This window comes from Tachypleus tridentatus, chromosome 3 (assembly GCF_004210375.1).
Source record: "Tachypleus tridentatus isolate NWPU-2018 chromosome 3, ASM421037v1, whole genome shotgun sequence".
NCBI lineage: Eukaryota > Metazoa > Arthropoda > Merostomata > Xiphosura > Limulidae > Tachypleus > Tachypleus tridentatus.
Window position 1 is genome coordinate 39,018,271 of NC_134827.1, and position 11,981 is coordinate 39,030,251.

General features: G+C 33.7%; 1 long non-coding RNA gene across 4 annotated transcripts; it reads right to left on the reverse strand.

Annotated features, from left to right (window-relative positions):
• Positions 1 to 58: 58 nt before the first annotated feature.
• On the reverse strand, positions 59 to 8,143 carry LOC143246721 (uncharacterized). Of its 4 annotated transcripts, none has more exons than XR_013026110.1 (3): positions 7,877 to 8,139; positions 2,112 to 2,274; positions 59 to 734 (listed from the first exon to the last, which is right to left on the reverse strand). It is a non-coding gene; the product is annotated as an uncharacterized LOC143246721 (long non-coding RNA). The 4 variants fall into 4 exon arrangements; XR_013026109.1 differs by having other exon boundaries at positions 1,929 to 2,274; positions 7,877 to 8,135; XR_013026108.1 differs by having other exon boundaries at positions 59 to 2,274; positions 7,877 to 8,135.
• Positions 8,144 to 11,981: the final 3,838 nt, after the last annotated feature.

An 11,981-nucleotide genomic window follows, 5' to 3' on the forward strand; every position in this document is an offset into this window, starting at 1 on the left:
GGCCCTCCTAAACTGTGTCCACAAAGTAGGAAGCACACAATTCTCCTGAATGTCTCTCCACTGAAACTAAAGGGCTCAGCCCAAACCATGAAGAACAGACCCATACCATTATTCCTCCTCCTCAAAACTTTACAGTTGACACTGTGCATTCAGGCTGGTGCGTTCTCCTGGCATCTGCCAAACCCAGATTGGTCTGTTAAACTGCCAGATAGTGAAGAGTTGTTAATCACTCCATAGAACGCGTTTCCATTGTTTCAGAGTTTAATGGCGGTGTGCTTTACACCACGCTTGGGATTGCGCATGCTGATCTTAGGCTCGTGTGTGACAGCTCGGCAGTGGAAACCCATTTCATGAAGCTCTCAACGAACTGTTCTTGTGCTGGCGTTGCTTCCATAAGCAGTTTGGAACTCGGTTGTCAGTGTTACAACTGTGACAGACGATGTTTACGCGCTATGCACTTCAGCACTCGATAGACCCGTTCTGTGAGGTTGTGTGGCCTACCGCTTCGTGGCTGAGCTGTTGTTACTCTCGAACATTTACACTTTACAATAACAGCATTTACGGATGACCGGGGCAGCCTAGCAAGGCAGAAATTTAAAGAACTCACTTGTTGGAAGGTTGGCATCCCAGGACAATGCAATGTTGAAAGACCCTGAGAACTTCAGTACGATCCATTCTACTTGTTATTATGCGCCTGTTAGTGTATTAACCAGGTGTAATAATCACTTATGGACCTGCGAGTTTCAGATAACAGATGTAATAATTAGTTATGGACCTGCGAGTTTCAGATAACAGATGTAATAATTAGTTATGGACCTGCGAGTTTCAGATAACAGATGTAGTAATTAGTTATGGACCTGCGAGATTTTGATAACAGATGTAATAATTAGTTATGAACATACGAGTTTTAGATAACAGATGTAATAATTAGTTATCGACCTGCGAGTGTCTGATAACAGATGTAATAATTAGTTATGGACCTGCGAGTTTCAGATAACAGATGTAATAATTTGTCATTAACCAGATGTAAGAAAAAATAGTTGTCAGAAAATAATATTAAATTAAATTCTCAAAAATCTGAAACCAAAATTTTATCGTTCAGATATCTGATAATCTTTATCTGATAAACCGAGTGCATCTTTCACAGAGTCAATCTGTATCAAAAGCTAATCAAATCGGTTAAGTTTATGATGACATTTTTCCTATTATTTTGGCCCGACATGGCCAAGCGTGTTAAGGCGTTCGACCAGTAATCCGAGGGTCGCGTGTTCGAATCCCGGTCGCACCAAACATGCTTGCCTTTTCAGACATGGAAGCGTTATAAAGTGACGGTCAATCCCACTATTTGTTGGTAAAAGAGTAGCCCAAGAGTTGGCGGTGGGTGGTGATGACTAGCTGCCTTCCCTCTAGTCTTACACTGCTAAATTAGGGACGGCTAGCACAGATAGCCCAAGAGTAGCTTTACGTGAAATTAAAAAAAAAAACATAAAAAACTTCTTTAATTTGAATAAGAGGTGTCGTTACCTCCCCGTCCATCACAATCTAAAATGTCTAGGATGTTCAGAGACAAATTGCAGCTTGAACTTAGGGCCTTAAATATGTTAAAAGCACATTAACCACTAGGCCACATCAAGCAATATTTCCTTTGGAACGTAATAAAACACACTTTGTGTAAAATACAGAAATTTTTTTCCCGCTTACGAATTTTCGAAACGTTCGATGTTTCTCTCCCTTACTCAATTATTTTCTTGTTTAAATTACCATTCGGTTTAAAAATATCTCGTTCTTTAGTCACATATGTGATTTTCAATAGCTTGATTTCAAGTCACAAGTCGTTTAATTATCAACTAATCATATTTAACTTATAACTATTATCAACTAATCATATTTAACTTATAACTATTATCAACTGATTATATTTAACTTACAACTATTATCAACTAATCCAGCTTCACTAATTACATTTCTCAACCAATTATTCTTCACTAATAACAATTACCAACCATCACTTCATTATTTGTATTTATTTCCAAGGGCATTACATTTATTTAAGTGCACCTAATAATAACTTCTCATTAAAAGTAAATTAAGTTAGCTTTGCCAACTAGTACCTGCTTGCTAGACCAGGTCTGGTTCCAGATCTCTGTGAAACTGTCGGGAGACAGTAAAATAACGTACGCAGAAATAGGTGTGAACTTCCTTCCACCTCCTTCCGTTCCACTTGCTGAGACAGGCGGATGTCTTTCTATCATCTCTGCAACTCTTGGCGGTTTCCTAAAATCAAACAACTAACTTTTTAGTAATAATGCTTTTATGACACAACATACGGAATAAAAAGCGTTTTTTTTTTACTCTATTATAGATATATTATTCATAACTTTAACAACGAGGCGTCTTCTGAGCTAAAAGTTCTGGAAGCAGTTAAACGATAAACAGAGTTTTCTAGTACAACACGTCACAGATTTATTGTGAGAAACCACTGTTGTAATGTAATACAATATATCACTGATTTATTGTGTGAAACGACTGTAGTAATGTAATACAATATATCACTGATTTATTATATGAAACGTCTGTAGTAACGTAATACAATATAACACTGATTTATTATGTGAAACGAGTGTAGTAATGTAATACAATATATCACTGATTTATTACGTGAAACGATTGCAGTAATGTAATACAATATATCACTGATTTATTATGTGAAACGACTGTAGTAATGTAATACAATATATCACTGATTTATTATGTGAAACGACTGTAGTAATGTAATACAATATATCACTGATTTATTATGTGAAACGAGTGTAGTGATGTAATACAATATATCACTGATTTATTACGTGAAACGATTGCAGTAATGTAATACAATATATCACTGATTTATTATGTGAAACGAGTGTATTAATGTAATACAATATATCACTGATTTATTATGTAAAATACCTGTAGTAATGTAACACAATATATCACCGTTTTATTATGTAAACCGACTGTAGCAATGTATTACAATATATCACTGAGTTATTATGTAAAACGACTGTAGAAATGTAATACCATACATCACTGATTTATTATGTAAACCGACTGTAGTAATGTAATACAATATATTACTGATTTATTATATGAAACGACTGTAGTAACGTAATACAATATATCACTGATTTATTGTGATTAAATTTATGTTCTAAGACAGTTCAACATATTTCTAATTTATTGTGAACAAATGACTGTTCTTATGCAGTAAAAATTCCTCCATTATTTTCTCTTGGAACAACACACGTTAAAAGTAGACATTGGTAGGTTCTACACAAATAAAGTCGTATTTGTTTCTGGAAGCAACCAGAATTGTTTTAAATAACGTTTCACAAATGTCTGTTGAAAGTCACTCTGCTTTATCAAAACACCATTTCAGAGTCATTGTTCATTTACTAATCATGAGAGAATGAAGCAGGGGCGTCGAAAGGTAGGTCGGACCCGGGAACAATTATGTCCCCGGGGCCCTTTTTGAAGTTTGTGGAACATTCATGGGCGTATGATTTATTTATTTTTTTAGTGGACTGAAGCCAAATGGGTTGAGAACTTACATGTTTTGAGGCAAAGCGATTTCCCGCAGTTCGGCAATACTTCCTTATGTGTATTATGAAAATGAGAATGCATTATATTTTATCTCATATAATCCTGGGCACCCTAATTAACGCCGGACAAGACTGTAGCTCCCCCTGACCTCTTCCTCTCGTAAGGCCTGGATTGTAGCACCTCTGTAGATCAGCTGAGGTAATTGTCTTACAGAAAATTAACAATAATCTTAGATTCAAATGAATATTTAACAGTCCCTGATAATTTAGTAGACCATGCATGGTCCTAAATAACTTCTACAAACAAGTAAAGAACTTGTGACCTGGAACTTTTTGTCTTTAGAATTCCAGCAGACATCTGATACATCTGGTACATGTGACATCTCTGGTAAATCTGATCAGCTAATACTACCAGACTATACAGTCTCATTGAGAGGTCAGAGACAAAATATAACTGTTTTGTATTAGAATCATTGTGATCCTTATCTGGCCATGGATAGACCATTGGATTAACCTCCTCTGGGAAAAACCAATTTTTTGTATTAGTTATTTGAGGTCCAAAGTCGCAGATTATATTAGTGGTGTTTTTATGATAATTTATCTGGCTTCTAGTACCCCACCAAGTTCTATGGAACTCACATGTTTATAGAAGTACTGATAAAAAAGTGATACTCAGAGTACCTTCTTTAAGATAACAAAATATTGTTGTATTAATGATCGTCTTCACTTATATATCAAACCACACAACCTACTGATACCAAATATCCTTAGAATCATCAATAATTTATGTTAAGAAACTATAAACATCCTACAGATTCATCCAGGGTACAACTAACTCCTACATTATTTTTAGACCATGATGGCAGGATAGCAACCCCACACTTTTTTCACAAACTCTACAAGAATCCACTTAACTATTTAGGGATACAAACAAAAAAACTGCAAAAAAATTAATCCTGACTATAGTGCCTACAACTCTAAAATTTATTATAATTAGAGACCCAATGAAGATACACATACCCTTAACGAGTAATGTTAAACATTATTTTGAGGATAAATGAAAAGGAGTAATTATAAGTTAACTAAGGAGGGTCGAGGGTAGCTAAGAGAAACTTGAAACGTTATGGTCGTTTTACCCAATAAATATTCAAGCATAAATTATCAAGTCTTTAAATGGATAAACCTTTAATGGTGTATCCCATGTACGTGAGAAGACCTTTAGACCCATGGAAGGAAGACGACAAGTCTTGTAAAAATACAATAAAAGACGAATGATATCCAGGATAACAGAGTCTATTTTACAGATTGAGTATATAAAATACAGGTAAAAGTGGACACTGAGAAAAGTTTTGACAGTATTTTGATCAAAAGGTTTCCATCAGAAGCCATCTGCTCACCACATCTTCATTAACTGTTGTAAAGCTATAATAGTATCTGATCAGACACTAAACAAGGTAGTCTAAGAATCAATTCTGTCAGACATTAAACAAGGTAGTCTAAGAATCAATTCTATTATCAATAAATAAGGACCTTTCAATACTAATTGGACACTAGCATCAGAGCTATACCGTGTTACCATGGTCCATTAGACCAGAGGTTCCAAACGTTTTAGATCTGCAGAGCTTCACACAAGAAAGAAATAACGTTTCGGAGCCTCAATAAAAATACACTAAAAATAAAACAATCGGCCACAAGCACCAGGTAAAGTTTACTTCAAGTATTTAGAATTTAAATTTATTAAAAATATCAGTATTTAAAGTAAAATGTTTACTTGTTAAAATATTTATAACAGTAAAAGTACAGTGCATTTATTTATCTACTAATACACTAGTACTAGTGGCTCGGATGGTGTTGCTTTTGTTCACAAAGTAGTTCAATATTTGGAGTTATGGTTGTTACTTGTAAGTCCAAATAATCTTCAATATTTAGCCTGTTTGTAAATTTGGTCTTTGTAACTGTGTACAGTGAACGTGTTTGCTCACCAAGATATGTTGTTGAAAAACGCATCAAATTTTCAAAACTGTTGTTTATTTCAAAGTATTCCATGGCCATTTGAATCCAAAATTGTGTAATTTTTTCCTGCTGATATTTTGTTTTAGGGTGTAATCTGTTTGTTTTGCAAAATCAACAAGGGATTTTGAAACCAGATAAAGATTATAAGATTTATTTAAACAATGTAAGCCTTATAAAGTTATTTTCAAGTAAATATTATACGATTTATTTAAACAATGTAAGCCTCATATAGTTATTTTAAGGTAAAGATTATAATATTTATTTAAACAATGTAAGCCTCATATAGTTATTTTAAGGTAAAGATTATAAGATGTATTTAAACAATGTAAGCCTTATAAAGGTATTTTCAGACAAAGACAAGAAGATAATGATGCCGTAGTCACTGATCCATTGTTTTCAATCCTTGTGTTCACGTCTGTATTTGAAATTCTGATGCAAATTAATAGCACATGAGATCAAAGTCTTTACTCTAATTGTTAGATTAGCATTATAGTTGTGTCTTATGCGAAGTAAAAACCTTCATAAAGTAGTCTGGGATCTAATAGTTAACTCATATTCAATAAAACTGCAAGAAACGACCTCGGTGTTTTTAATGAATTTATATTTGTCGAACAAACGGTCGTTCACGAAATTGTTCTGTAGCAAGATAGTTGCGGAATTTAGATCCTGTTAAATATGGAAAGGAAAATGTTTGTATACTTTTTATTATAGTTACTAAGCCTAATATTATAATATTATTAGTATCATTTTCAAAACTACAGTTTTCGGGTTTTGCAAATAATCTGCTGTCATTTCAATACTCAAGTAAATATAGTAAATGTATTAATAAAGCGTATAATGTGACGGTCAATCACACAATTCGTTGGTAAAAGAGTAGCCCAAGAGTTGGCGGTGGGTGATGATGACTAGCTGCCTTCCCTCTAGTCTTACACTGCTAAATTAGGGACGGCTAGCACAGATAGCCCTCGAGTAGCTTTGTGCGAAATTCCAAAACAAACAAACAAACAATTAATAAAGCGAAAAACAAACAGTTTAATAATGTTCCCAAGTAGTCTTAGCTAATCACAATTTCTATCCATAAAATTGAAATTGTAAATCAGTTCTGTAAGAGCACACAAATAATTAATTTTCTTTTTCATTCATGAATAATTCTACCCATAAGTTAGTTTAATAACAAATATACCAAATCATTTCTTCTTTTCTTAAGTAAGTTGAAACTGGAATTCTAACTGACAAAATTATATCATTAAAATTGTACAAATTTTGAATAAAAATAAAAGGATCATATTGATGTTAACGGTAGATGTCGCTAAGAGTCAGGAATTTACCCATAAAACTGCGGAACACAGCGTCCATACTGTGAAAAAGGCAAATTCGAAGAGCACACTAGGCAATCGCAACACTGATGTGGAGAGTACGTGTTACACTGCAAAAAACGAATAGAAACGTTTCAGTTTCAGATCACCAACCCTTTTAAATAATAAACTAAAACAAAACATGGCTGGAAACATTCTAATTATCCCCTCGTACTGTTTATTCTTCACGTAATTCTTGAGATCGTTATATGTACAATGTTCCACTTGTAATTCAGTTTTGTTCTAATAAACTACATCAAACAACACTTTGTTCTCATCAGCAGGAATTTATCCAGGTTTAATAATTTCAGGATGAATTGTCTTTAAAAGAAAAGTTCTAAATTACTTGAGTTTCATCACGATCACTGTGCGACTGAATTTTAAAAGTAAACGATAAAAACTGCATCTTTTGGCTCGTTAAAGACAAAACTAGATGTTTCGGTAGACGAATTTCGGTAACACGGTTACTATCCGCGTGCAATATTTAGAAGGGCAAATAATGCCCTACATACGTGACATTTATCAGGTTAATCATTCCTCTGTATATATACAATCTAAAAAATATTTGAAATTTTATATATTTATATAAACAGAGAAAAATACAGTAAACAGAACAAAAGATGTTTTAAACAAAACAGATAACACTGTCTAATGGAACCAATCATAAACTAAATGAAAACAACTGACAAATTACAAATACTACGGCTGATTAATAATGGCCAACACTGCTAGTGTCAACACTACCTTTCCAAACAAATCTTTGATTATTTCCTGTGAACACAAATTTATGATATTAAATGAAGAGACAAATTACAATAAAAAATTAAGCTTTGAAATACACACATCAACACACATTTCTAACTGCTATTATTTTCAAAATATAAAATATACACGTTATATACCATCTTTAATTGTTTAAAAACTTACCCCTTCAAGTTCCCCCAAACACGACAAAGCAGCTTGAACAACATTCATTAAAAAAATACAGCCAATCACGATCAACCTGCTTCTTTCGTTCATTATATAATCCAGAAGTAGGGGTCAAAAAACTGAAATGTTACAAAATAGTCATAAGTTTACAAATGTTAGAATTAACAAACAATCTGTGGGAATAAACATATACATACTGTTTGAGGTTTAAATTATAACAATACTCTTGATTGTTTATAAATGTAACTGTTAGATGTTTAAATTAATAACAATACTCTCGTTTGTTTACGTTTATAATTACTGGAGTTTTACATTGGTAACAATATTCTTGACTCTTAACGTCTATAATTATTTTACATCTCTAACAATATTCTTTATTGTTGATATGAATAACTGTTGGAGGTTTAAAATTATAACAATACTTTTGTTTATCTACGTCTATAATTATTGAAGTTTTACATTTTTAACAATATTCTTGAATGTTGATGCCTATAACTGTTGGAAGTATGAAATTAACAACAGTAATCTTGTTTGGTTACGTCTATAATGATTGTAGGTTTTACATTTGTAACAATACTCTTTATTGTTTATGTGTATTGTGTTGGAGGTATTAAACTATAACAATATTCTTAATTCTTTATGTTTGTAACAGTTGAATGTTTATATTAACAATAATTATCTGGATTGTTTATGTCTATAATTATTGGAGGTTTTATATTTATACCAACACTTTTCACTGTTTATGTTTATAAGTGTTGGAGGTTTCCAACTACAACAATACTTTTGATTGTTTATGTTTCTAACTGTTGGATGTTTAAATTAACAACAATACTTTTGACTGTTTATTTACCATGTGCGTTGTAAGAAGGCAAAGATTTTCCAGGAATCTAAAGATGAGAATCATGTTGTGAATAAGGCCCGGCATGGCCAAGTGGGTTATGGCGTTCGAGTCGTAATCCGACGGTCGCGAGTTCGAACCCCCGTCACATCAAACATGCTCGCTCTTTCAGCCGTGGAGGCGTTATAATGTGACGGTCAATCCAACTATTTGTTGGTAAAAGAGTAGCCCAAGAGTTGGCGGTGGGTGGTGATGACTAGCTGCCTTCCCTCTTGTCTTAAACTGCTAAATTAGGGACGGCTAGCGCAGATAACCCTCGAGTAGCTCTGCACGAAATTCAGAACAAACAAACAATCATATAGAGATCAGGTGTTAACCAGACTGGATCTTCATATAGAGATGAAAAATTAACCGAATATTCAAATCAGAAATATAACACCATCTTGATAGCAAGATCTCTTTTTACATATTTTCTAGCCTAAGAGCATTAGATATAATGTATCCAATTGGATAAATTATATCAAAAATGTGAAATATTTTCTGAATTTTCAGTTATCCAGAAATTACTTGACGGCATATCTTCAGCTGTGAAATGTGAGAGTATTCCAAAACAGCTACGCGTGTTACCCACAATAACACTAGTACTCACTGGTTCCAAACGAATCAATTTATTGGTTTGATCTCAAGGGAAACCCACAATATTGGACATTAGATTCCTCTTTCATTCAAACAGACTATGGTTTATCAATTATTATGGAGTGAGCTTTGCAGACAAAGCGTGATTATAATTAACTATATTTGCAACGAAACGGTAGTTCAAGCTCAACCCATTTCTAAACATTAATTCGGGGTCTTAGAGTTTTTCGAAAAGAGAAGTGTATAACAGTATTGTAACCACACAACATCCATTGCTGACGACAAGTTTCGTACAATACCAGAGGTCACAGAATAGAACTAAGACTACTATTATCGTATTATATCCACGTTTCGCTAGCAAAGAAGTTTATACACAATAACAATAACAGATATTATTCTAAAAATGACTTATACACATGGCGTTTCGCTCGGACCAGTGCAATGTTTCTCGTATCCCAACCACTCAGATGAACTTTGATAATAGACTTTGTAGTCACTGTATAGTTGAAATATCATTGTACAGTGTTTTTCTGGAAAAGTATAATAGACAGATCAAAGGTTGTAGTATTAAAAATACAGTAACCTCAATATTATAGTTTTATGACAAGTCTCATAGATTACAGTTAACTGATTGTTGCAAAAAGAGTTAGGTTAAGAATGCATCATCAACATTTTACTCAAAGGATAGGAAACAATGTAGGCGTTATAATATCCAGTAAACTGTTCACACCACATCACGAAAAGCCAGTAGCGCCTGTTTATTTGCATTATGTTGTGTGTAATGATTTAGTCTTAAGCAATTAGAATTTTCCAAAAACAAGCATTTTGTGGTAGGTGCAGCACGTTTGAAATTATAACAATTCTATTCAATAAATTTGTGCAGATATTCCTGAGTAATTGACTGCCATCTATCTTTGAGTACATCAAAAACATCATTTATAGATTTAATTCAGCCCATAAATTTTTCGGTCAGATTGATACCATGTGATTGACCTGGCCATTCTATAACCTCCATTCTCTTATAGCCCGGCATGGCCAGCTCGGTTAAAGCGTTCGATTTGTCATCTGAGGGTCGCGGGTTTGAATCCCCGTCACACCAAACATGCTCGCCCTTTCAGCCGTGGGAGCGTTATAATGTTTTGATTAATCCCACTATTCATTGGTAAAAGAGTAGCTCAAGAGTTGGCGGTGGGTGGTGATGACTAGCTGTCTTCCTTCTAGTCTTACACTGCTAAATTAGGGACGACTAGCACAGATAATCCTCGTGTATCATTGCGCGAAATTTAAAAACAAACAAACCATTCTCTTACTTCTAATACATGTTTTAACGACTCCACAGTTGCAGAGAAACTTGTTTGCTAATTTTATAGGTTAATTGGAATAAGAAGAACTAATAAACTACAGCATGTGCACAAAAAATTCGTGAGAAAATGTAACTAAAATTATGAAAAGTTCACTACTCACAAAAACCAGTGTTATAAATAAGAGTTGAGATTATATTTGGAGAGACCTTGTGGAGTGCTTTCTGAAAACATAGCTTTACATATTTTTCTGTTATCCAATAAAACATATAACAAATCAACAAGACTTTCTGGGGGGAGCTTTTTGTACTCCTTCCGATTGTAAATGTACAAAAAGTCCATAAAAGCTGTTAAACGGTAAATGTGAAACTTCAAATTTATATATATATCTTTCCAGATACCCAACAAACTTCATGTTATGTTTGATGGTAATCTATCAATATGGAGAGAAGTAGTGGTAAAAATGCAAAAACAACCATAAAAACAGCAAAACGAAAGAGTTGTATGTACCCCCTCATGGACCTAATGAACCTTCATACCAATTTCGCTGAAGATCCACATACACTCTCCAAAGTAGTTAGTTACAGGGACGTACAACAGACAGGAGTATTAAATGGTTAGGCCCAGCATGGTCAGATGGGTTAAGGCGTTCGATTGGTAATCTGAGGGTCGCGGGTTTGAATCCCCGTCGCACCAAACATGTTCGCCCTTTCAGGCGTGGGGGCGTTATAGCGTGACGGTCAATCCCACTATTTGTTGGTAAAAGAGTAGCCCAAGAGTTAGTGGTGGGCGATGATCACTAGCTGCCTTTTCTCTAGTCTTACACTGCTAAATTAGGGACGGCTAGCGCAGACAGCCCTCGAGTAGCTTTGCGAGAAATTAAAAAAAAAAGCAATTAAATGTTTAAATATAAAGTATTATATTAACAGTGACGTCTAATGTTGAAACTTCAAACACTTCAATAACGAATATTAAAGTGAAAAACAAAACAAAATATTTGTAAAATATCTCCTAAAGCAGTAAAATATTCATGGATAAAACTCTCATTAAACGAAACCAAGCTTGAGAAAAGAATAAAATTCCGATAAAACTGTTTGAGGTGTTTGATAACTTCACTTTACACCTATGCTTTCATTTAAACACATATATAGGTTAACGTAAATATATACTATTATGATGTATAAAAACTTCTCATGTAATTAACCTCAACTTGAAGATGGAATAAAACTACAATATTATTGTGTTTGTATTGTTATTTTATAACCATATTTTACTTTGCTGCTTCTGATTTATAATAATAATAAATAAAATAAACGAATACAATGCA